The sequence below is a fragment of the Tamandua tetradactyla genome (genome assembly GCF_023851605.1).
Source record: "Tamandua tetradactyla isolate mTamTet1 chromosome 25 unlocalized genomic scaffold, mTamTet1.pri SUPER_25_unloc_2, whole genome shotgun sequence".
Classification (NCBI taxonomy): Eukaryota; Metazoa; Chordata; class Mammalia; order Pilosa; family Myrmecophagidae; genus Tamandua; species Tamandua tetradactyla.
In genome coordinates this window covers 406,943-432,738 of record NW_027518257.1, presented here as the reverse complement: position 1 = coordinate 432,738, position 25,796 = coordinate 406,943, and the positions used below count along the sequence as shown (strand labels likewise).

Sequence of the window (25,796 nt, the reverse complement as noted above, 5' to 3'; positions counted from 1 at the left end):
GCCCCACCCATGGAGGCAAACAACTCTCCTCACCATTTCTGCCTCAGTTTCCCCATCCCCTAATTTCTGTTTTCCAAGATCTTCTTCAAAAATAAACTACCTGCAGCCAAATCCTGTTTTCAGGCTATTCCTTTGAAGAAGAGCATATGAAGTCATAAATGATATTACAATATTTTGCAATAAGAAAAATCAACTCAGGAAATCTTAGCTGGTCTCCCTATCTCTAATTCTCCACCCTTCAAACCATTTTCATTGCTTTGCGTAGACTTCAGTACAAAAGAAGAAATCACAAAGGGAAAACATCACAATTCAAGTGTTTTAAATGGTTGCAGTCATGATAGCCATAATTTAAAAAAAAAACTGCAATGGACTAGGAAACATGGATGCCAAAAATGACCTTTACAAAGGGCTAAAATCTAAATGATTTGGAAAAAATTCAGATGGGTTATCAGTAAGGGTTTTAATCCAGAAAAAATTAAATGGACAAAATACATTTTTTTCTCCAAAAGCACTTATCCAAGAAATATTTTTTTTTTTTTTTTTAAAGGAAGGAAAGACAGAGAAGGAAGGAAGGATGGAAGGAAGGAAGGGAGGAAGAAAGGGAAACATTTTTAAACATTTTCTTGTTTTATTATATTTTGTTTGTTTGTTTGTTTTTTACATGGGCTGGGGCCGGGAATCGAACCGGGGTCCTCCGGCACGGCAGGCAAGCACTCTTGCCCGCTGAGCCACCGCGGCCCGCCCCAAGAAATATTTTTGAGTATTCAATCCTGAGTTACCTTCTATTTTCCTTGCTGGTCCTTTCTTCCCTCTCCCACTTTCTCCATAACTGGCCTGACTCCCCAGCCCTCTGTCTTTGGTATTGCCTCAGTCTGCACAATCTCCCCAGATGACATCATCCATCTACCCAAATACTTTCAGTGTATATATATGGCAATATACCCTGTATAGAAATGACTTTAAAATCTTTAGTTTCACCCTGAACTTAATGAAAAGCCTCACCAACACGTACAACACAATGCACCTGAGGCCCCCGTCTCCTACCTGAGCTCCAGCAGTCATTTAAATCTATCTCCTTCCAGTAATTTGTCACTTAAATCTCTCAACCTTAAGGCTGGCAGAAAGATCTCCCTAAAGGAGAAATCATAGTACATCTCTTATCTGCTTAAAACCCTTCAAGAGTTCTGCCATTGCCTCCTTGAGAAAATACACCTCTGAAGCTGAGTACATGAGGCTCTTCTCAATGACAGCATGCCCTCGGCCCTACATCTGGGCCCCCTTACCCAGACCTCCAGTTATTCCCAAAGGCTGGCAGTGCACACAACTTCTCAGGCATCCATGTCATTGCACAAGCTCTCCCCTATGTCTGGAATTCCCTTTTGACATCCACTTCTTCGGTTAAAACATGCACATCTTTTAAGACTCAGTAACAATATCACTTATTTTATTAAAAAAATAAAGAATTAAATTAAAAAAAATCTTCCTACCCATCAGGAATTTGCCATCAGCTGTACTCTCACTGTACCCAGCTACTATAGCAACTGCCACCCATTATTGTCTGTATTTTATTGCATGTCTTTCTGTTGCCACTAAAATGTAAACTTCTTTAGGCAAGAGCTTACCTCTATGCTGTACTGCTGTTTAAAGAAAGGAACAAACCATATATGTAAAATCCCTCATTTCAGTGGTTCAAATAGTACAAATACCTGGAAACTCTAGATAAGCATCAAGCAATAGACAGATCCATAGACATGTAACACATTCACCAAAATAATATAGCTATTAATATTGTAGCTTATGGAAATTATTCAACATAGAAAATGCACATAACATCAATTTTGGTATTAAATGGAAGATGACATTCTAACTATTTGTGATTATCACTGTGTAATTTACATCTCACTAGAGTGTCTATACAGAAATCACTAAAAATCAAGACATATTCTATATTTTAGTGGTGATATTTTGGACAATTTTCTTCTCTTTTCTTTATTTCCTGTGTGTAGTTTTTATTCCATTTGTGTGATAAACAAAAGCAGAGAAGAAAAAGTGCTGAGGAAAGCACCACAAAAAAAACATATTTCATCGGGGGAGGAAGAAATGACTTTTTGTTTATATAGATGTAATCTTCCTTTTCTGGCACTTGTGAAGACATTTGTCAGGTGCCTAAAAAGTCAGTGTACCCAGGAAAATTACTTACTGCTCTCTAAAGCCACACATTAGATGGTAAATTGATTTGGCAACATTGGATATCTATAATGCCCTGAGTCAAATCCCCACAGCTCTATGTGACCAAAGCCATAAAGACAAATAAATGAATTGTGAACATTCTACTTATAAAACATGTCTGATCAAGAGCACACTTGAGCATCTATTCTATATTGATAAATTGGTCTTTCCTTCCTACCCTTATTACTGTCCAAAAAGGTTAGTGCCAAGAAAGCATTTTAGAGGTGCTGGGTAGGAAGCCAATGAAAGGACCAGAAACATCCCTTTTGCATGTTTCTGCTGCCACAGCCATCCCAGCTCCTACCTGGGTTGTGAGCTCAGACAGAGCCGGGAAAACTGTATCTCTGGCAGGCATCCTGTGGGGTATAACCCAGTACAATGTCTGGAGAGAATAGAAATCCAAAACTAACTCTGTGCCACTGACTTGGAATTGCTTTTCATAAACTCAGTAAAAGAATTAGAGCACTCTACTGTACCAAAGAACAGAATTTTTTCATCAAATATTTGTCAAGAACCCACTGTGGACAAGGCTTTTTATTGGACATTGATTATTCAATTTAGTTGAAATGAAAGAGCATGAGTCAATAGCTGCCAAATATCACCTATATTTCCAAATTACTTCTTCATATGCAGGCAGAGAACTCTTCCTGGAATGTCATAGCTGTAATACTCTCAGTAAGTCACTCTCTACCCTAAGATAAATTCATTCTGGGCAAATGATCTGGCTTGTGCTTTTCATTCAGATTGGACTCTGCAGAACTCAGAGATCCCATAAACAGGTAGGATTCTCCCCAAGCCCAGCTCTATTCTCTCACAGCCTGACTTATACAATGGACTTTCTCCTCTTTGAACAGGAGGTTGGCAGCTAAAAACACATGCATGTGCACACACACACACATTTGCACACATGCACACACAACATACACACACATACATACATACACACACACAGACCTGGAAGTAGGTTATTCTCTAAAAATACTTTCAAAAATTTTTCCTTTTTTGTCTCCAGAACCATCTTCCTACATTTAACTATAGGGAATTTTTATTTCTCACCAGAAACTTCAGAGGAGCAAATTTAAATACATTTGTTCTTTTTGTGCTTTCAATGAACATAAAGTGCTAATCATTACAATTCCTGCCCTAAAAGTCATTTATACCCTTAATGTATCTCATTATGAATTCTTCCATTAGCCTCACTTTGTCCAGGACAAATATTTGCAAATCAGGATTGAGTCTGGTTTTCAGCCTTTTAGTCCTTTCTGGGCTCATTCCTTTTTAGGTTCTCCCCACACTTAATTGATGGAGAAAAATCCTTCAATCGAGAGTCAGAAAACCCAGGTGCTGATGCCAGTTCTGATACAAATTTGATATAAATCTTTTCACAATTGCCATCTGTGACCTCAGCTTTCTCACCTGCTAACTAAAAGTACAAGAGTAACAAGACTCCTAAATTTCCTTTAACTCGACTTTTGGTAAATCAGTATGTCAGGGAGGTGATGAAACTTCACATAAACTGTCAAAGCCCAATAACTTAGCTGCATACTAATTAACACTCCCAAATTTGCCTAACAAATACCAGGACCTCCATGTCCAAATTAGACTTCATGCAAGAAGAGGTAGTATTAAATTGGTTTCAACTCACATTCAGAGATACGACTTACTGTACATCCTTCCCAAAAAGCAATTTTAAAAGCTACAGTGATACTGGAGCATTAAGATAGCACTTGGCACATTATAGATACTTCATAAATATTTATTTTTTTCTTTTTCTTTTGTTTGCTTGTTTGTTTTCTTTGTTAATTCTCCATAAATATTATTTGATGAGTGATAGACCCAAAAGAATAACAGGCAAAAGAATGTTGGGAAAAAGTGAAATAAAGCTGATGAGGAAGCCACATAGCAAGTAACTGTGTTATTTTCATTGATGATGAGTGATGTCACTCCCATTTCCAACCCTTGGTTCCTGGACCCATAGATCCTGGTTGTTGGAGAAATAGCACTACACAGCAGATGCTGATTCCAAGCATACACAGCTTCCTGGAGAACACTACCCCAGCCCTTTAAGGTATTGCCACCCAGTTGGCACCATAATTGAGTTTTCAAAAGGCCATTCCACTGTTCTATCAATCCTGCTGCTTCTGGATGATGGGGAACATGGTAAGACCAGAGAATTCCATGAGCATGTGTCCATTCCCACACTTCATTTGCTGTGAAGAGTGTTCCTTGATCAGAAGCAATTCTGTGTGGAATAATGTGGCAATGCATAAGACACTCTGTAAGCCCACAGATGGTAGTTTTGGCAGAAGAACTGCATGCAGGAAAATTAAAACCAATTCCAGAGTGTGTATCTATTCTGGTTAGAACAAATTGCTGCCCCTTCCATGAAGGGAGTGGTCCAATGTTATCAACCTGCCACCATGTGGCCAAGCTGGTCACCTCAGGGAATGGTGCCATATTGGGGGCTGAGTGTGGGTCTCTGCTGCTGGCAGATTGGGCACTCAGCAGTGGCTGTAGCTAGGTCAGCCTTGGAGAGTGAAAGTCCATGTTGCTGAGTTCATGCATAACCTCCATCCCTACCCCCATGACCACTTTGTTCATGAGCCCATTGGGCAATGACAGGAGGTGCTGGGGAAAGAGGCTGACTGGTATCCACAGAACGTGTCATCCCCATTGTGTTTAAGGATTCAGTGACAGCAGTTCCCACAGTAATATCTGACCTACAGAGAAGTGCAACTACAGAGCTCTTCAGGGATGATGGTACTAATCCCACAAGTTTATTTCTCACTGTTCTGGTAAAAGGTGCATCCTCCAGACATTCCAGGGTATAAGAGCAGGCTTTGCATGATAAGTCCACTCTAACATTCCCATCTCTCTAAGCCTCTGGATCCCCTCATCTACATTATACCAGTGCAGTTTTGGCATTTCAACCTCAAGTAACATCTGCTGCCTTTTGATCCATGTTTCAACAATCATCCAGACTGTCAACGCCTTTTCTAACCCCTTGAGCTATAACATTAAATGCAGAATCTCTGCTTAGTGGGCCCATATCAATAAATTCAGCCTGATCCAGCCTTATATTCCTCCCACCATTATTCCACACCCTTAAAATCCATTGCCACATATATTCCCCTGATTTATGTCTATATAAATTGGAAAACTCACACAGTTCTTTTGGAGTATAACTCCTCGTGTGTGATACTTTGTACTTCACTTTTAGGGGCCTGTTGGGAGTTTAGCCTAGTTATAGGTCTGGAAGAAATGAGGGGGGGTGGGGGTGGGTCATGAAAAGAATTAGAAATATCTTTCAACCCATTTGCTTCAGGGCATTCATTTGCAGTTTCATCTGGTGAAACAGGATTAATCACTCTAGAGCTAATACCTTCAGGTGGAAGTTGGGTGGCCAACTCCTCAAGGCAGGCTGGAGGTGGGGCAGCTATGTCCTCAGGGCAGACTATTACAGGGTTCTCTAAAGACTCAGCGTGGGTTAGGGTTTCAACCTTGCCCCCAACATCATTATCAATCCAAGTGTCACCATCCCATTTTTCATGGTCCCTCTCTCCTTTCCAATCAATGCCCTCACTTTAATGACAGACACTATGCAAGATTGAGATTTCAGTTTATGTTGTAAAGTTGCTACTCTAACAATAAGATTCTGAGTCTGATTTTCAGAGATCTCAAGTCTACAGCTACAGGAAATAAGACTTTCCTTCAAGACACTCATAGATATTTCTACATCTGTCAGACAGCGCTCAAGCTTCTCATTTGAAGCTTTAAGCCCATTCCTTTCACTACTTAATATATCCAGTGTATCTAACAACAACAACCAGCCAACATCGTTATACCTGCTATTTCCACAAAACTCTATAAAAGTGTCAAAAACATTATCCCCCAGAGTCTGACTTCATACAAGTGAAGCATTAGAAGAATCGAATGGCGATATTTTGAATACCTCTTTTGCCAACTCACTCCATGGATTAGGAGTGTCATTCTGGTTATGAGAATCAGAGTTCTTGGTGCCTTTGAGTCCAGTCAGAGTAGAAAACCATTCATAAATACCCAGTTTTAAGATTCTGTTTCTTAAGAACCACTCCTGGTACCAAGTTGTATTAGTTGGGGTACTCTAGAGAAACAGAATCAGCAGGAAATATTTGTAACTATAAAATTTAAAAAGTGTCTCGCATAACCATGGGAACATAGAGTCCAAAATCTGTAGAGCAGGCTGTGAAGCTGATGATTCCAATGGAAGTTCTGGATGAACTCCACAGGAGAGGCTCACCAGCTGAAGCTGGAAGAGAGCCTCTCTCTTCTGAATTCCCCTTAAAAGGCTTCCAGTGATTATATTAAGCATCATTCATTGCAGAAGACACTCCCCGTGGCTGATTACAAATGGAATCAGCTGTGGATGCAGCAAATGTGATCATGATTTAATCCTATGAAATGTCCTCATAGCAACAGACAGGCCAGCACTTGCCTAACTAGACAAACAGGTACCACCACTTGACCAAGTTGACACATGAACCTTACCATGACAGAATGTTAAAAGATAAGACAGTAATGAGGAAAGATATTTGAAGTATATATATATAATACATCTATTATCCAGAACATAAAAGAATAATGATAATAATAACTCCTGAAAATCAAGATGATTCCAATTGAAAGAATGGGCAAAATATTTAAGATGCTCTTTGACTTGGAAATCCAAGTGGCTAATCAACATAAAGTGTGGTCAACCATTTTAGTAATCACACAAGGTACCCACCAGGTTGGCCAAAGAAAAGAAAGAGAAATGAAAATTTCTGATAACAAGAAGTGATACTGCTCCACTAAGTGGAGCAACAGGAACATTTATGCATGGCTGGTGAGTGTTTAAATTGGCACAACCACTATGGAAATAGCTGGCATCGTATGGTAAAACTGAAGAAATATATGCCTACTTGTAGGGAATTCACCTAGAGAAACTCATGCACATGAGCACAAAAACATGTTGAAGAATGTGCCTAGTTGTGGTGTTTTTAATAGATTCAAAATAACGTGATCAAATAGCCATCAAAAGTAGAATCCATAAAATTGTATTATATTTATAAAATGGGATACCACAGCAATGTAAATGAATGAAAAATAGCTACATTCAATGACTTGAAACAATCAAATGTTGAATAAAAATATTCAAGAAAAAAAAATCACCTTATGGGGCAGGCAATGGTGGGACAGTGGCAGAGTTCTTGCCTGCCATGCTGGAGACCTGGGTTTGATTCCCATTACCTGCCCATGTTAAAAAAATAAAAATCAACCTATGAAAGAATACATATATTATGATTCCACCTAGAAAAAATTTTAAAAACAGGCAAAAGTATGTTGTTTAGACCTTTATGTATAATCAGTGCAACTATATGATGAAGCAAGGAAATGATCATCAGTCAGAAAGTGTTTACCTCCAGGGCAGAGGGAGAAAATTATGATAAGGAATTACAATAGGGGGAGGTACTTACAGATTTGTCAATATTATTTATTAAACCTCAACATTTTGTATTTTTGAACCTTTGCATATTAATTTCATAATTTTAAAAGTGTGAAAAAGAGAGAAAGTCTAGAAAGATGAAAATGTTGCACAAGAAGGGAAATGTAACAATGATAGAAAATTTGGGTCTGCTGTAAATAATATTTACACAATCATAATAATGCATATGGAAATTATTATTTCTTAAAATATGTGTGATGTCTGTAATTTTTTTAGAACAGAAATAGTTTAAAAGAAACTAATCCTTGCCTAGAATAACAGAAATTCAACAGAATACATTTAAAGTTCGTCTGGGAAAAAAATCCCTGTATATTCACTTCATTTAGACATATGAGGGCAATAAGCAGAAGAAACACCTGGACAAATGAAAGGGTATGTGTAAAGGGGGAAGAGTAGGCCATTTTTTATCATTAGACTTTTGGTACCATTTGGTTTCTCAGCCATATGCACATTATCTTGTTGGAAAAAAATATTTTAAAAATATCTAATACTAGGTTATCCATTTTGTACAAGGAACTTTCTTTTTAAAAAAAGTACACAATATGCCAAACACACATTTATTCCTCATAAAACGCAAGGCCTCTTGGAGGGGATGGCCAACATAATTGACCTGAGAGGCCCACAGAAACACACCCCCACTGCCACCACCAAGTTCATAATCATACAATCATGGAATTGGTGGACACTTGCCAGTCCCAATTTTGACCAAGCTCTTCCTCCTCTCAGAACTTTGTAGTGACAAAGGTTTGACCAGCCCAGACACACAGGAATCCTTTCAATGATATTGTTACCCTCTGAACATCCTGGGATATTGCCTAGATTCTGGTTTTTGTCATTTAACTCAATGTCAGTAATTTCCCTTTGTTCCCACCCACATGTAGATGCTTGGGGATATACTCAGGTTAACTCCTGGATTCTTTGCAAAATTAACCTTCCTGGTCATATGCATCATATTTGTTTCTATTCAGATCCTTTGCCATACCACTAGATAGTAAAAGATCCATGGTTCACCATGAGCTTGGTCTTAGGCACTTACCAAAGGTGCTAACTGGTCCAAACTACATGGGACATGTTTCAATGGAGGTAGGAAAAGAGAACTTGGAAGACCAAACTCAGTGCTTCAAAAGCACAATATTCTGTATTTGAATTTTGAAAAAGCTGCAGAAACTACAGGGTTGTTCTCTGTTGTCTCTTTCAATATCTTCACTATATTCAGGATGACCATGAAAGTTGGCAGAGCTTTGTAGAAATAGGACCACTTTATGACACTCCTGTCTTTCTGCCTACATTGACTAGAAGGCATTATGGAACCACCTACACTTCTCACCTACCTGTACACTCTGTAACCTGTCTGCTATATCTATCTATATATCACTAAGCAGAAATTCACATCCCTCTAGATGTAAAAAAAAAAAAAAAAAAAAAAAAATGCAGCCAAGCTATAGTAGAGCAAAATTTAGTATCTGGGCACTGGAGCCAGACTGCTAGGTTTACAACTGGCCAAGTGGCCTTGGACAAGTTACCTAAACGTTTTAAGCTACACTTTCCTTATCCATACCCCCTTTGCCATACGGTTCATGGGAGGCCAAAATGTGATATTACATATAAGGTTCTCAGTGGAGTGTTCAGCACATAGCAGGGTCTTAATGTTACCTAGATCTATCATTAGTGAAAGGCTCTCACCATGTACAGACATTGCTTTCCACAGATTCTTCAAAGCAACTGAACCAAAGCTAAAAAGGGTTAGCATATAATCTGCTTCACTTACATTATGGAGACTAAATGTAATCCTGCATTTTTTAAATCATACCTTTACAGAGAACAAGAAAATAAAGAAAAGAGGAAAGAAAATAGAGAACTTTAAGGACAGGTAAAATGTGATCTTACCTGCACTAAGGAAAAGAGAAAGTGAAGTCAGAAGCCTTTGTTTGTGTCACTCAACAATGCCCATGCTTTCAGACTGTCTTAAGCAAATCACTGGAATTATTTGGAACACTGGGGCCATTCAAATGAAAAATAGTTTGATGTTCATCTTAAAGGGATGTTATGAAAACAAAATGAAGTGAAATATATAGCATATATCAGAATATCCAATGTTTTTAAAATACATAGTAGAAATATTCTGAAAGCCACTCATTGAGGATTAGGCAAATAAAATAAAGTAAGAATGCTATTTCAGAAGGGAAGTTACAAAAGGGTGCTCTTCCACGGCCGGACGGAGAGCGGCAGTGTCTTCCCACCCGGCGCTCTGGCCGCGCGTCTCCCCGCCCCCGCCCCCGCCCCCTGCGGGCGCCACTGCTCGCCAACCCAGCACAGCCCCAGAGAGTGCAGTGGCAGTGGCGGGAAAGGGTGATGGCCCGGGCATCAACGTCCTCCGCCCGCTGCAGGAGCAGGGGAAGATTAAATGAGATAATGCATGTATCTGGCACATGATATTTTTATTTTATTTGTGAGAAAGAGATGGACCTGAGAATTCCAGGTACTAAAAACGTCCTATTACTGCTGGAATATGCAAGATATATAACCCTGTTTTCTTTGAGGTATGTTTTAAATATCAAACATCTTAAATAAAAAAAGGGAAGCATTTTAGTTTTTGGAATCAGAACACCAAGGAGAAGGAAAAGTCTTAGGGGGAGTCCTTTTCAGAAGACTACAGACTCTAAGGAAGTTGTCGTGTCCGGTATTGCTAGTCATGAGGAGTCAACCACTGCTATTACTTCCATGTATGAGACAAAAATTGATCAGGAAGAACTCCTCACCAATATATCAGAGATGTTTTCTGATCTGGATCCTGATGTAGTATATTTGATGCTTTCTGAATGTGATTTCAAAGGGAACAATAATTGGGTGCTTAATAGGTGCCAGGCCTTGTGCACAGCACTTTTTCATGGATTATCTTATTTAATCCTCACAACAACCCTTTGAGTTGAAAATGCCATGGGTTTTTTATTAGAATTATCTGCTGCTGATGCCAAAACAGAAGAATCATCTTTAAAAAGCTTAGTTGCTTCTGGGACCCAAGAAAGTGCAATAGGAGATGATATAATGGAAAAGTGTCCTTTTGATGGAGATAGGGAGGATTCAAAAATGGATTCATTTTTGAACATGCAGCTAGCTGAATACTTGGATTCCTTAATACAGAATGCTTTTGAGAAAGTGAATTATTCTCCTGATGATGAAGTACACTCATTTTTGCCTTTGTAGGATGTTAATAGTTTTAGTGACTCTGGTGAATTTATAAATTCAGATTCAAATAGTATGACTTCCATTCTTTCTACACAAAATTTGGATTTGCAAAATGAAAATTTAGAGAACTCTGCCTCTACATTAAGTGCATATCCCTTAATTTCACACTCAGTTTTGAATGAGTCTAAAAGTTTTATAGGGGATAACACATTGGCATTGGAAGATGACTATCCTGATGATTGTCTTCTCAGTTCTTCTTTAAATGTGCCAGATGACTCTATCATGGGTTGTAGCAATCATGATGAAAGAAAGACAGAAGGAACCTTTAGAATCTGAGTGTATTGAGGCTCAATTCTTTGAAGTCCCTGTAGATTTGGATGCTAGTGCACCTCAGTCTCCTTTAAATCTTTCTGCACAAAACCCAGGGCTCGATTTACTTGCTGCAGGTGGGGGTCAGAAATCTACTTTGGCCCCTGATGTGCTTATACCTTCTGAGGGGTTCAATTTCAAACCATGCAAATATACTGAACTGCCACCAAAGGGAAAGGATATGAATTACTGCCTGGTACTTACCCCTTTTCCTTTACTACTGTCTCCTTCTCCACCTCCACCGATGTGGAATCCAATGATTCCTGCTTTTGACCTCTTTCAAAGAAACCATGGCTTTGTAACTCCTGTCATGACCACAGCTACATGCTGGAGACCTGTCAGCTATACATTTCCACCCTCTGTTATTTCTCACACTTCTGCAGCAAAGGCATGGAGAAACAAAAAGAGGAAAGTAGTGCTTATCAAGTACAAGAAACTCCAGTTTCTTAGGCTGTAAGAAAGAAGACATCTTATGTTGGACTAGTTCTTGTTCTTCTCAGAGGACTTCCAGGATCAGGGAAATCCTTTTGGCAAGGATTTTGCAAGGGGATAATCTGGCTGGAATCGTTCTTAGTACTGATGATTATTTTTACATAAATGGACAGTACCAGTTTGATATAAAGTACTTAGGAGAAGCACATGAATGGAACCAGAATCGCACAAAAGAAGCATTTGAGAAGAAGGTATCTCCTATAATAATAGATAATACAAACCTACAGGCATGGGAAATGAAGCCATATGTTGCTTTGTCTCAAAAACGTAAATATAAAGTCCTTTTCCAGGAACAAGATATATGGTGGAAGTTCAAACCAAAGGAACTTGCAAGGAGTAAGCAAAGAAAAAATAACAAGAATGTTGGAAAACTATCAGCATTTTGTTTCAGTGCCAATGATCATGGGCTCTTCAGTTCAAAAGAAAGCTGAATGTATTGAGTTTTGTGCATCTTCTTATGGCAGATTTACCAGCCCAAAAGACAATGAAGATATTACCTCTAAAAAGGAAGAAAACATTTTATCCTCGTCTTTGAAGCACCTAGAGTTAACTGAAGAGAAGAAACTCAAACTGATTAATGAAACTATGTCACCCGAGAATATTGCTTATCTTTGTAATGCAGATTTAAACAAAGGAGAAAATGAAATAGCTGATATGAATCATAGCATTCAGAGTGCTTTCATTCAGGAAGCTCTAGAAATGTATTTTTCTGACTCTGAAAGCAAAGTACAAGTAACAGACAAAAGTGAAAAAGAAGAGCAAGTAGAAATGGCTTCTGAAAAAGAGTGCAGCAAAACTGATGCATATAGTTCTGTAGAGAGAGTATCACCAAATTTTTGCTATGGCGAAAATAATCAAGAATACTGCAGTCTCACAAAGACTATGTCTGTTCAAGATGAAAAATCTTTATCTGGTGAAATGTTGGAAGAAAGAGCAACTGTAAAGAAAAAAGCCTTTGGGAAACAAAAAAGCAGATCAACTTTGGGAAAGTTCCCGAGACAGGAGCTATCAAATTTTGTTGGTGACTGGTCAGTTGATAAGACTATTGGTCAGAGGACAAAAAGGAACTGAAAAATGGAAAAAACTGCATCTATACAAAGTGACAAGAAGTATAATTCCCTTCATTTGCATGGAGTATTAGATAATAGCGTATCTGTGAATATAGATAGTATGCAGCAACAAGGATGTCCACATGAAAGTATAGAGGATGGCAAGAAGTCACATTGTGAAGATACTTTAGAATTCCTCAATAGCTGTAAATATGGTACTTATGAAAATACTGAAAAAAATACATCAAACTCATTCAGCATTGTGGGTGACTGGCCTTCGTCTGATCGTTTAGCTCAGAACACAGATCAAGAATGCCAAAGGCTGGATTAAATGAACCAGACTTAGAATTTGGGACTAATGACAGTATGAAGGAAATATCCTTACACACAACACATGAGGCCTGTTGGGGCACAAGCCCTGAAGAACCAAAGACATTGGACAACTCAACTCTAGGATGTTCTGAAATGCTACCCAATGAAATGCCTCATGATGATAAGTCTTGTCAGAGTACAAAGATTCATGGACAAGATGCAATATCTCTTACTTTTACCGAAAGTGCTATTTCTAGGGTAGTAGAACCACAAATTATAACTGAATTTCCAGAGGATAAATCTACAAGTCTCTGGAACAGGAGTAGGCATGTGTACCCAGACTGCACCACAAGATTTTCTCTCTCATGGAAAGTAGAAAAGAATAAAATTACTGTTTCAGATTCTGTCAGAATTAACAGAAGATTAGACAGGAAGATTAATCTTCTATTAATCTTCTATTAAGAGGAAGATTAGATGGATTTAAGCACAAACTTTAAATATTAACACCAAATCAGAGGCTAAAGAAGCAATTCCATATAGGGTAATGTATGATAAAAGCACATATGTTGAAGAAAGTGACCTTACCAGTGTTGATGAATCTGAAAGTCTTAACATTTTATGTAAATTATTTGGATCCTTTTCATCAGAAGCCCTAAAAGACCTATATGAGTGGTGTAACAAAGATATTATTTGGGCCACAACCCTTTGTTGGATTCTGAAACTAAGTTATGTGAGGATACTGAATCTGAGAATTTCCAAAAATCATATGCTGAATCGCAAATTTTGCCAAGTTCTCAAAGTTTGAATTTGAAGGAAATTATTAGTCAAGGAGAGACTTCAGAGGATTCTAATTCTCCTGTTCCAGAATTTAGCCAGGCACTTGGTATCAGTAATATAGACCCACAGCCTGTCTGTGATGCAGTAAATGGAGATTTAGAGCAAGCAGGAATAAGAGCTATAACTCCTGAAAGACCTGGGTTAATAACAAGTGTATTTCCTAATGCTACTGTAGATCTCAAGAATACTAATGAACCACTTCCTAATAGTCAGGCAGAGCTTTCAGGTTTGTACAGCATGAAGCAGTCTTTACCAGGTACTCTAAAAGCTGCCACCCCTACAGACCTGAGTGAAATGGAGAAGAATCTAGTTGCCACAGAAATTGGTGACAATATACATTCTTCTGTGAATGTGTCTGATATTTTAAACTCTGTTTTGAGTACTTCAGATCTTGAATCAAATGAAGAAATTCATTTTACTGGCCCTTTTGAAGTAAGGAAAAATGCAAATCTTCCAAAGGATAATGCAAAATTTCATATAAATACAGAAGAATTTATGAATGAAGATGAATAGGAAATGGAGAAAATTCTAATGGCAGGGAGTAATTTGTCAGCAGGAGTTAGTGAAGAATATAAAACTGACATGCTGAATCCTACACCAGTGATGGCCAAATCTCTGACCATAGACTGTCTGGAATTGGCATTACCCCCTGAACGGGCTTTTCAGCTCAATGAATTATTTGGCCCTGTTGGTACTGATTCAGGATCTCTAAGAGTTGAGGATTGTGTGGTTCATATAGATCTGAATCTGGCTAAAGTGATTCATGAGAAATGGAAGGAATCTGTAATGGAACGACAAAGACAAGAAGAAGTCTCCTGTGGCAAGCATATCCAAGATTCTCCCCTGGTTGGGCATATTAGTCTCAATAATCCTGAACAAAAATCATCTCACAGAATAGGCAGAAAATTATTGAAGACTTTAGCAGTGCCTGAAATGCTACCCTTATTTGATCAATGGAATGCTAAAATGAAAAAGTATCACTCAGAGAAATAATGTCAGAAGAAATTGCCTTACAGGAAAAATTTGATTTGGTATGAAGTATATGAATATTAAGCCATTGTCTCTCACTCTATTTGATAACTTTATCATTTTCATTTAATTCTGCATCTCTTAGTCTGGAATCTGCTTTAACCTGATTGAAGTCAATGTTAAAATGTAAAAATGTTTTAAATATACTTTCAAAGCTGGAGGTTTTTGCTTCTGGAAAACTAGTTGATATTTATGTAATAATAAGCCATCTCTGTTAATCAACATTGTTTTAGATTTAAATTTGCAGATTGAGCTGTGTCTTTCCTAGTTTCTACTATTTGACTCTGTAATTTTTAAATTTCTAGAGATTAAATTATTTCTATTTTACATAAAATAGTAATAACAAATGTCTGTCTTGCTATTAAAGTAGCATCTATCCTTGAAACAAAATAATATGAATGTGAATTAAAGTACACTTTCTTTTCTAAACTTCTCAAACAAGTTCAAATAAAAACTTAACTTTACTTTGAAAAAAAAAGAAGGGAAGGTACATATATTTTCTAGGTCACTGAAGAGACCTTGATGGGTTTCTGTGGTTTATCATATCCAAGGAATTAGAAAACTGTCTGTTCTCTTGAGCTGTATGGAAGCACCACTTTGGTGATAACACTATGCAAACTTGATCTAAGCTAGGTATGCCACACTAATTGCCACAGTTGTAAGCTTTTGATGTTCCATACAAAATGATTATTGCCTTGCTTGCTTCCATAATTATGTGTTTTCCATATTGTAATTTGAGAGATTACTTAGTAAAATTGTACATTAAATCAAACCTAGCGCATTTGTCCTCCAAGAAAAACAAACAACAAAGGACTCAAGAGATACCTATGGACCCTGAAGTAGTAACAAGAGAATCTGAAGCAAAATGGCTTTGCCTTTCAGTAAATGACTAGCCAGGCACAGTGAGTCTTTGCAGTCCTTAAAATTTAATGATGCTTTCTGGGTTTCTAATCTGCTCTCAATGCTTATTGTGGTGTGCACTGGACATAGTGCATAAACCATAAAGAATCTGGAAATAGCTGTAGGTTGAGACTATCAAATTACTTTATTTTAATGAGTCATCTCCTTATTAAGAGTTGAGATTAATAATAATTAGAATCTGGTTCATCATATATGTAAAAAATTAAAAATGAAGTTCTATGCTGGATCAAATAATGAACATCCTAGTCACTGCTAAACTACATATATAATATTTAGTTAGAAAACTGAGTATTTGCCAGTCAGTAAATTAGCTGACCCTACTTTCTAGTCAGATTATAAAAATATTCTGAATATATTATCCCTATTTACTAAATTACTATGATATTGAAATATTGCTTGAATGTATCATTTTTTAAAAATTCTTCTCATAAAAATTTTCAGGAGCTAATCCAGTCAATTGAAGTGCCTATGTTTATTACTCACTATGTGGAAAGGTGGCAGTCATTGCAATTTGTATCAGGCAATGCTTGTTAGACATTCACCAACTGTTGAGGTTTCCTGTTGCTGGCAGTGACAGATGTTAGGGTTCCCTTGGCTAAGTCAGTCCCATCTCCAAATCCAAATCCTCACCACCTCAATTAGATTCCCAAGAGATAAGACTCAGGATCCATACAGTCAAAGGTACAATCATTATCACTTATAGGTCTCCTGTTCTAAATGTTCATCTTCAACCCTACACATCCAGACTAAACAGTAGAATTCAAAGAGCTCTAAGACTTCACCCAATGACAGTTAAGCAGCCCTCCTTGTTTCCTTACCCTGAGACATCACATTGAACCAGCTTAGCCCTCCACTAAGCTCTGAATGACAAAAGACACACTCCGATCCTTATTTATCACTACAACAAGAATACAGGGTAAAAAACATAAGAGCAAGGAGAAAGAAAAGGCTCACCCTTTCCTGTCTTCCTCCAGAATACTGACCTCCAACATATGTCCTTCCTGGAGGGAAGCCACTAAAAATTACAAGACATCAAAATGATGGCTTCAAAGAAGTTATGCAGAGAACTTCATAAGCATAGAAGAGGGATACCTCATGTAGATTCTGTCATTAGTTATTCATGCATTGGTTAATAGCACCTTCTGCAAGATGGCAGAAAGAACAAGACATTTAATGGGGGCAAAAAATATCTAAAAATAATGCATAGATGTTTTAGCTGAGTTTCAACTTTATGAGTTTCTTCTGTCTTATTGCATTCTTAGCCTCAGAAAGTTTCACTGAAAAAATATTTGCTTTATCATTATGTCATTTCATTCACCTGCAACCTATATTCTTCAGAGAGATTGAGGACAAATATCATAAAAGATTCTATCTATTTGCCACAATTCCCAAAATGCAGTCTATTCCTTGTGGATCAACACAAGTTCTCATGAACTAACTTTAATAGAACATTTTGATACATTGCAGACCTGAGTTTTGGCTATACTAGGATCTAAGTTAAGAATCAAAATACATTCAGAAAGGGGTGGGCCATGGTGGCTCAGTGGCAGAGTTCTTGCTGGCCATGCCAGAGACCCAGGTTTGATTCCTGGTGCCTGCCTATGCAAAACATATATGTATATATTCAGGAAAAAATGATGTAGTGCTACCAGACAATACAAGAACATTTCTGAAGTTGCTTAGATGCAAAATTTTTATTTTTTTAAGTGAGCATCTTGGGTTCACTATAATGAGTATGTCAGAATAAGATTTGGAACACAATTCACAATGGCAAATACAACTGCTGACTGCTTTTGGCTTTGCATAATTCTACTGGAAAAATCATTTGTCCTAGCAGCTGTCAGAGTTTTCTGAAGTGTGGGCATATGAGACTTTTGGATAATGCTGTGTACATACAACCCTGCTGCTCCTTCTTACTCTCAAGCTGCATGCACCCCCAGACCACCAGTGCTGAGCCCAGGGAGCCCAGAAACAACTACCAAGAGTGCCTCAAGCTCAATGACAACAAGGTATGGTATTATTTCCTTATTACATGCTTTCCTGTACTCTCCAGATACAAGTGCAGCCCTCTCCCAGAGATCACCAGCACCTCACAACCAGAAGTAGTTCATCCAGTCTCAGAGGGAAACTGGACATTCACTTTTCTTCTTTCTCCTTCCATCCCTCTCTCAGAGGTCCAGTCAATTCTTTGCTGGTTCATGCCCTTTTTGTTAGTGGAGACAAAGAAAATGAAATAAAACTAAGCCAGAATCAGTCTCATTTTAGCTACTTGCTAATCACTCTAATAAGGTCTGATAATAGAAAAGACAGAAATTACTGCCTAAATGAACATGCTTAATTCCTCTGGAGTTCATTGGCCATGTAACCCAGATGCCTAAGTAATGTGATCCTAAGCTGGATAGAAAACCTCAGTGCTGCAGAATTCTCAGGGGCTGGCTAGATGGGAGCTCTGATGATCACTTGAATCTTCTTCTTGGTAAACAGACACCCTAAGGTTTTTATAGTCCCAGCATGTAATACCATGCTACATAACTGAGCTCAGAAGTACCCACAGTTGGGAGTTAGGAGTTTGTGATAAATTTCTGAAATGAAGGTTGATTTTAAAAACGTTTAAACACCTTCATATTTTTTTTCACATTTTTCATGCTCCAACACCTACTCAGTGTGTGTGTAGAGGGAGAAGCATTGCTAAAAATAAAATAAAACAAAATTTAGATAGGTAAAGTTTACACTAGTCCTAGCTCTAAAAGAATACCTCTTCTCCTATCTTGTGCAGCTTACTACCTTCAGACCCATCGTGACCTAAGGAAAAATTATGAGGAATCTAAAGCAGGTAAAAAATGTTGGTACACTGGTCACCGTTGTGCTAAACTGTGCCAACTCTGCATCTTCATGGGTTAAAAAGTTATTTTAAAGGCATGCCATAGAGAACATGGTAGAAAGCAAGTGAAATTGGTTAGGGAAGTAAGAACACTTTTGTGAAGAAGATAAATCAGGAAACTTATCAAGTTTACTCAATTCTTTCTCCCGGGAGTGTTTCCTTTCCTAAGTATTGTTATTGCCTGAGCTCACAATTTCATATCTCTGCTTCCTTCTGCTTTGCTACCACCATCAAAATCTAACTGATAATAACATTCTTCTTGCTAACTGGAAAAAAAATCATTTAAATTAAGAACCAGAGATATATCAATTTTGTTGATGGAAATTCTCCTACTAAATAATGATGTCAATAACTACCACTGAAACTCAGCCCAGAACCACTTTGGGAGTGGATTTTTTTCCATGTTAATACTGCAGAGTGTCTTGACAGATATTTAATTCCTTGTACTGAAACAATCCCTCATCCATGCCTCTGTAACACCAACACTGAAAATTAAATACCAATTTCTAGTTCATTTCAGCTGTCCTCCAATGTACATGGGCCGGAGGGGGCCTGAGGCTTTGCTCCCACAGCTAAGAGACCTCCTAGCACAACCCTAACTAGGAATCTCACCCAGCTGCTCTACACCTGAAGACAATTACCAGCCAACAGAGGCACAGGAAAGATTCCATCTCCTTAGGCAGAAGGTGCTTTTCTTACTCATGGGAGTACAGGAAGTCAATTTGAGGTCTGCTGCTATTGGAAGAGTCAATAAACAAACAAAACAAAACAAAAGTGGGACCAAAACAAATACCCATATAAGACTCAAATTCACATTTTCTTTTATCTGCTTAAAAGAAGGGGAACTGGGGATGAGAGAGAAAGGACACTTGAACCCCAAGGATGAGATTGTAGTGATTCCAAGGTCTGGGTTGGAAGAGAGGGAACAGTATGTTCAAAGTGATAGTGAAAACAGAGAACAAGAAAAATATAAGAAGTTGGAGGATGTCCAATTTGGCAGAGGCCAAAAGGAAGAAGAGACATGTAGCAAGAGAGGAGGTTTGAAAAGAACTGAACTGGTTGTCCTTGTTAAGATGATGGATGTTTACCCTAATGGCAATGACAGGAAGCCATGGGGGTGTTAAGAGAATGATAAAATTGGACCAATTTTCTAGGAGGTTCATTCAGGCTGTAGAATGGAGGGATATTGAACAAGGGCAAATCAGGAGGTGAGCAGAAATGTTAAGAGAATATTGCAGTCACCTCTTCTTTCTTCACCCTCTCAATCCTGATAAGAAAGATTTGGATAGTATGGAAATACATAAAAATCATACCAGAAAGACACTCAATGTTAACAAAGGAAAAATTTGTTTTTCTTGTCTATGATCTGAAGCATTTGAAATACTTATCTCCTATGACCCAGAAAGGATCCATGGTCACTCAGACAGGCTGCAATTGGGAAGCATTATCAAAATCTCAAGGACTTTAAGGTACTTGAGACATGGGGCTGGGGGAGTCAAGGAACCAAAGGTATGCTTGTAGGGGGTGGGGGCAGGAGCAAGGAACAAAGGGACACTTAGGAGTGGAAGGGTGGGGTTGGAAACCAAAGGAATGGTTGGGGGATGAAAAAAGAGGAAAGAGTATCAGAAGCAGAAGCAGATTTCAGATCAGTATGTTCTGAATAAAGGGGGGAGAGGGGAGGAGAAGAGAGAACGCTGAGAAGCACCAATTTTCTAGGGTTTGGCAGGAGAGAGAAAAATGTGCTAAGGGCCAAAGAAATAGGCAACAGAGAGAAGTAGTTGGAAAGCCAGGTAAGCTAAAACCTCAAAAATGGATGAAAAAACTCAAAAGGTAAGATAGATTGCCTGATCAGTGTCTGACTAGTCATAACACTGGGAAAAATAATTTTTATAATAGCCAGTCACATTTCCAAAGTTTCCAAAGTGCAATAAATGATTTGCCTAAATCCCTGAACATTCCACCCCTGCCTAGAATTTGCATTCATTGAATCAAGGACCTGGGGTTTTTGATGATTCAGCAGCCTCATATCCTGAGAGGTCTCCAGTTTTGTCATTCTTGGATACTATGAAAAGAAGCAAGGGCAACCGAGTCCCACAATGATTTTTGGCTTCTGGAGAGGCCACAGTTTGCAAAAGCATAAAACAAAACATGTAAACACATACCAAATTGGGAAGGTTCAAAGCAGAGTTTTTAAATTTGTACCCTAATATTTAGAGCATCATTATAAAGCATAGTCTTTTAAAAGGTTTCCTTCCAATTATCTCTAATAAAATAGGAGACTATTTATTCTGTCATCATTTACATCCTGACTGTCTTTATGGCTGCCCTGCTGTTATAATGGACTACCCCAGACTACCACTTGCTATGAAGGTGCATGGAGAGAGAGTGATTTACATTGAAACATACTGGGTTGGGGTCACATATGATTCTGTTTTCTATATACATGGATTTTTCTTCCCTCTCACCAACTTGCAATTTTGTCTACATAAAGAGAAGGATCTTGGTGATCCATGGGTGATGCTGTATTTACACTGTAAGTACCAGGAAGCATCTGGACCATTGGCTGAAACCTGCTTTTTCCCATCTTGTTGCTGGTTGCTAGGCAGACACAACTCCTGCCTGTTTTGAAGCAAAACTAATGAGTTGTGTTTTCTTCATTTCTCTGTGCAAGTATGTATGATCCTAACACTAAGCAAACTGGAGCATTGTTTGAAGGGAAAGGAAAATTTATTATTATTATTCTCTAGTTTTGTCCATTTTACCATTATCCTGCTGCTAGTCATGATATCACTATAAGACACTATTCCTTCTGTGTCAGTAGAGTGTTTGGGTTCTTCACAATAAATGTATGAGAAAGAAGGACAGGTATTACTCACTTACTGATATAAAATCTTATACTCAGAGAAGCTAAGTGATCAGCCTAAAAGTACAGAGCCATTTAGTGGCTGAATTAAAATTACAAACACAGGAAAATCAGAAGACATCCACCTACAATTTCTTCCCCTTCCTGACCCCCACCACGACAAATCCCAGATTTCACGAAAGGATGAGTATAGAGGATATTTCTGATGATTTGTTTACTTTTCAATTAACTAAGGAAAGAGAGTTCTATATATGTTTACATTAAGACCAACAATTAAATTTTTTTGTATGCTTTATGGCAGGGTCACATTTCATTATTTTTCCATGTGAGTATCCTGTTATTGCAGCACAACCAACAATTTACTTTTATACTGATACTATTGATATTAGCAAAATATAATAGACCCAGATTTGCTTCCCACCCCCTTTCTTTTGGTACTGAAGCACTACTGCCCAGCTCCTGGGAGTATAGGTGCCTGACAGATCTCAGCTGAGTGCTTCTCTAGGAATTGCCCTAGCCTGAAGAGAGCTATGTCACCCAAAGATCCCTCCCTCCTGGGGCCAGTGGGTAGTCAATGACCAGTCTGTGGAAGTGTATGAGTACTCATCACTCTTGGTCTGCTGTGGTTCAACTCTAAAGAACCAACACAGCTCCACAGTTCCCTGTGGAATCAATGAATATTTTTTTGTGACAGCATCATGCTTCAACTTCCCTCTCTGCACAATCCTTCTTTCTTCATTCTCCCACAGCTGTTGACCCTAAAAACACACCCCAATAAATTCCTACATGTATATCTCCTTCTCAGAGGCTGTTTTTTGGGGACCAGTGTACAATAATTGGTGCCAGCAGTTACTCAATGAAACTGTCTCTCAAATGGAATTTTGCAACTGAATTACCTGCTGATAAGCTAGCAAGGAAAACTTCATCACTGGTGGTGAATGGAATACCAGTAGCTCCCAGTATGCAGTAATAAGGCAATTGTTCCCATTTTGATAATGAATTGAGATGGGATAGTGATAAAAGGAAATGCACTGTTAGGTGCAATATCTCTGGCTTTAACAAATAAAGCAAATGGTAATTACAGAGACTATGGAATTGGGTGGCTGTTGCTAGGGGTAATCAATTGCACTGGGTGATGAACCTGGTCTTCTACTTTGTGTGGAAAGAGAAGTGCCCTGTTAGAAAATATACAGATTCCGGGACAGTGGGGAAATTTTTGCGCTACATGGGTAAAGACCTGTGAGGACACAAATTAGAAAATTATAAACAAGAAAGTCTGGGAACCTATGATGGGCCTGTGAGAGTGGGCATGAAGAGTGAAGATCTGTGATCTCATGTTAGAACCCATCAAAGAACATCTACATCAAAAGAGACATTATATGACCAAGAAGTAGCCTAAATTACTTAGTCTCTATCTCAAACACCTGGTGCTGGCACAATAGATAAGCTCATGAACATAAAAGTCATATTGTCAAGGATGGAGGCTATGTTGGGGCCCAACCATGAGCTCCCACTCACAGAGGCTTATCTAGTTACAGTTGCTTCCAAATATCCAACATGCCAAGAACAGAGACAAAATCTGAGCTCCTCCTATGGTACCATTCCTCAAGAAGACAATCCAGTCTCTTCTTAAGAAACTAATCAAATTGGAAGATTTTTATCCTGGAAGGGGAAGCAACTCAACTTGACAAGATTTAACAAACATTCTGTGTATGGTTTTTTCTTTTATGCCTACAGTGCCCAGGCTAGTATCACTCTCCAAGGGCTTACACAGTGTTTGATCCACTGACATGGGATCCCACATACTTTACAGTGATCACATCACCATGGGACCTATTGCCTATCACTAATTATGCCACCTGGAAGATGCTAGCCTGATAGAATAATGCAATGGCCTGATGAAAGGCACAGCTGAGATGTCAACTTGAAAATGATATCCTCTGAGAATGGGGCTTCATCCTCTAGAATACCTTATAACTTAAACCAGTGACTTTTTATGGTGCTGTGTTCTCAGTAGGTAGAATTTATGGGTCCAGGTATCAAGGGGTGGAAACAGAAGTAGCCCAGGCACCTCTGTTTTCAACCACCCCCTTGAAGAATTTCAACTGTGTGTGCTACAGGTTTAGAACCCCTGGTTTCCAATGTGAATACTTCTATGCCAGGAGATACAGCAAGAGTGCCATTGAACTTTAAACTCTGATTGCTGCCCATTCACATTATGCTTATTATACTGAAAGACCAGAAGGAAGGGAAAGGAGTCACATCCTGGCAAGCGAACTGGCCTGATCATAGGAAGAAGTAGGGCTGCTGCTATACAATAAGGACATGGAACCATATGTTGGCACGCAAATGTCTTCTTGGGTGTCTTTTGGTACTCTCTGGCACATGGTGCTTTCCCACCCATCCGGCACCCTTGAGGATTAGCAAAACTTTGTCAAATATATTCATGGCAGCTCCTTGGCCACAAAGTCCCTGGTAGAACAACCTCTAAGGTGCAAATCTGTTAGTTGGGCAGCTTCCAATAAACCCACAAAATGAGTTACTCTCATACCCTTAAAAGGTATTGCTCTAGATGAGTGTTCTAAAATATAAATTTATTTAAATGTGGTAGGATAGTTTATCGACAGTGAAATTATTAAAGTAATTATTCTTGTTTTTAATGTCTGGAGATATGCTCTCATCAGTGTTACCCAATTTATATTTGTACTAAACAGATGTTCTACAGGAGAAAAAAGAATTCCCATGGTCAAATATGTTTGTGATTTATTCCCCTCTAGGATATTCTCCAATACGAATTAGCTCTAGAGAGGATCTGTAGTAAAAAGTAAGAAAAAAACATTCAATTATTTTAACCCAGGTATCTGCCAACTAATTTCTCCCACCGAGTTTTTACATATAGCCATTGAGCATCTGGAGAGATTCATTTTCTGAAGCATGTTCTTTGGAAAACTGGATGACAGAACAGCACTCACAGTGAAAGGAAGGAGATTTTTTCCCTACTCAAATAACTAAATTCACCTTTCTTTATTAAAAAAATTATATTCCCTCAAATTCAAAACCTTAACCTTCAGTTTCTAAGAGTTTTGTGATTTTAGATGAAGGATTGTGCTCACAGGTTTGTTGGAGGCATCTATACTAAGCCAAAAGCAAGGAGAGAGCTGAGAGAACGGGAACAGAGGGCTCTGGGCAGCAGTCCTGCTGGAGGATTGATCCACCTTGAGGAGACACCAGTTCTGAACTGGGCCCTGATTTCCTCAGGCAGAAAATGGAAGATCAGCACTGTTCCACCAGGTAATACTAGACCAACTCTAAACATTCTGTGAAAGAACAGAAGTCCCTTAGTGTAGCTGAAACTTCTCTTGCATTAGTAACAAAATAGCCACTCTAATTTCTTTCCTGAATTTCCTGGTTTGCTCATTAGACTGTACACATAAATTGACTTGAAGACATAAGGGGAAAAAAGATAAAATTTAGTATTTTCATCGATTTTCAAATTTTAGTCACCAATTTTTAATTCAAGGGCAGAATGAATTTTCTTTCTCCTATTTATTCCTGGTTTACATTTGAAGGTACAGTATTTTTAAAGTAATACTCCTACAAAGAACGAAGGAATGAAAATTACTTATATCTTCTTGCAACCTTGAAAACAAAGATTTAAAAATAGGCAAAGTATAAAGAGATAATTCTTTCTCCAGGGACTTGCAGAAATTGAACAAAGAGTATACTACATACTTTTTCTTTAAAATGAAATAATTGCATAGAACTACCTAGAGATTTAAGAAAACTTTTCTTTTTTTCTAAAAGAGGAACAGCTATAGAGAATGTATAATGAAAGTAAAAAAAAAGCACAATGAACTGTAAAGGCCACTGTTTTTCAATTAAAGAAGCTTCTTTAAACTTAACTTTTGAATACATCATTGGAATCATTTGCTATTGCACTGGTATAATGAACTGAATATTTTAGCCTATTGTATGTCTCCTATAAAGTTGCACAAAGCAGCCCATATTTCAAAACACATATCTCCAAGACAAAACGTTAAATTCTAACAATACTTGCAAAATTAACCCAATATCAGTTTTATAGGAAATTAATATGATACAGTT

At 38.2% G+C, this 25,796-nt stretch overlaps 1 protein-coding gene and 1 pseudogene across 1 annotated transcript in view; one reads left to right on the top strand and one right to left on the bottom strand.

The window, feature by feature from the left end:
• LOC143673041 (uncharacterized) overlaps nucleotides 1-25,796 on the bottom strand; it is a 227,857-nt gene that overhangs the window by 180,054 nt on the left and 22,007 nt on the right.
• LOC143673034 (NEDD4-binding protein 2-like) lies at nucleotides 10,684-15,125 on the top strand (annotated as a pseudogene).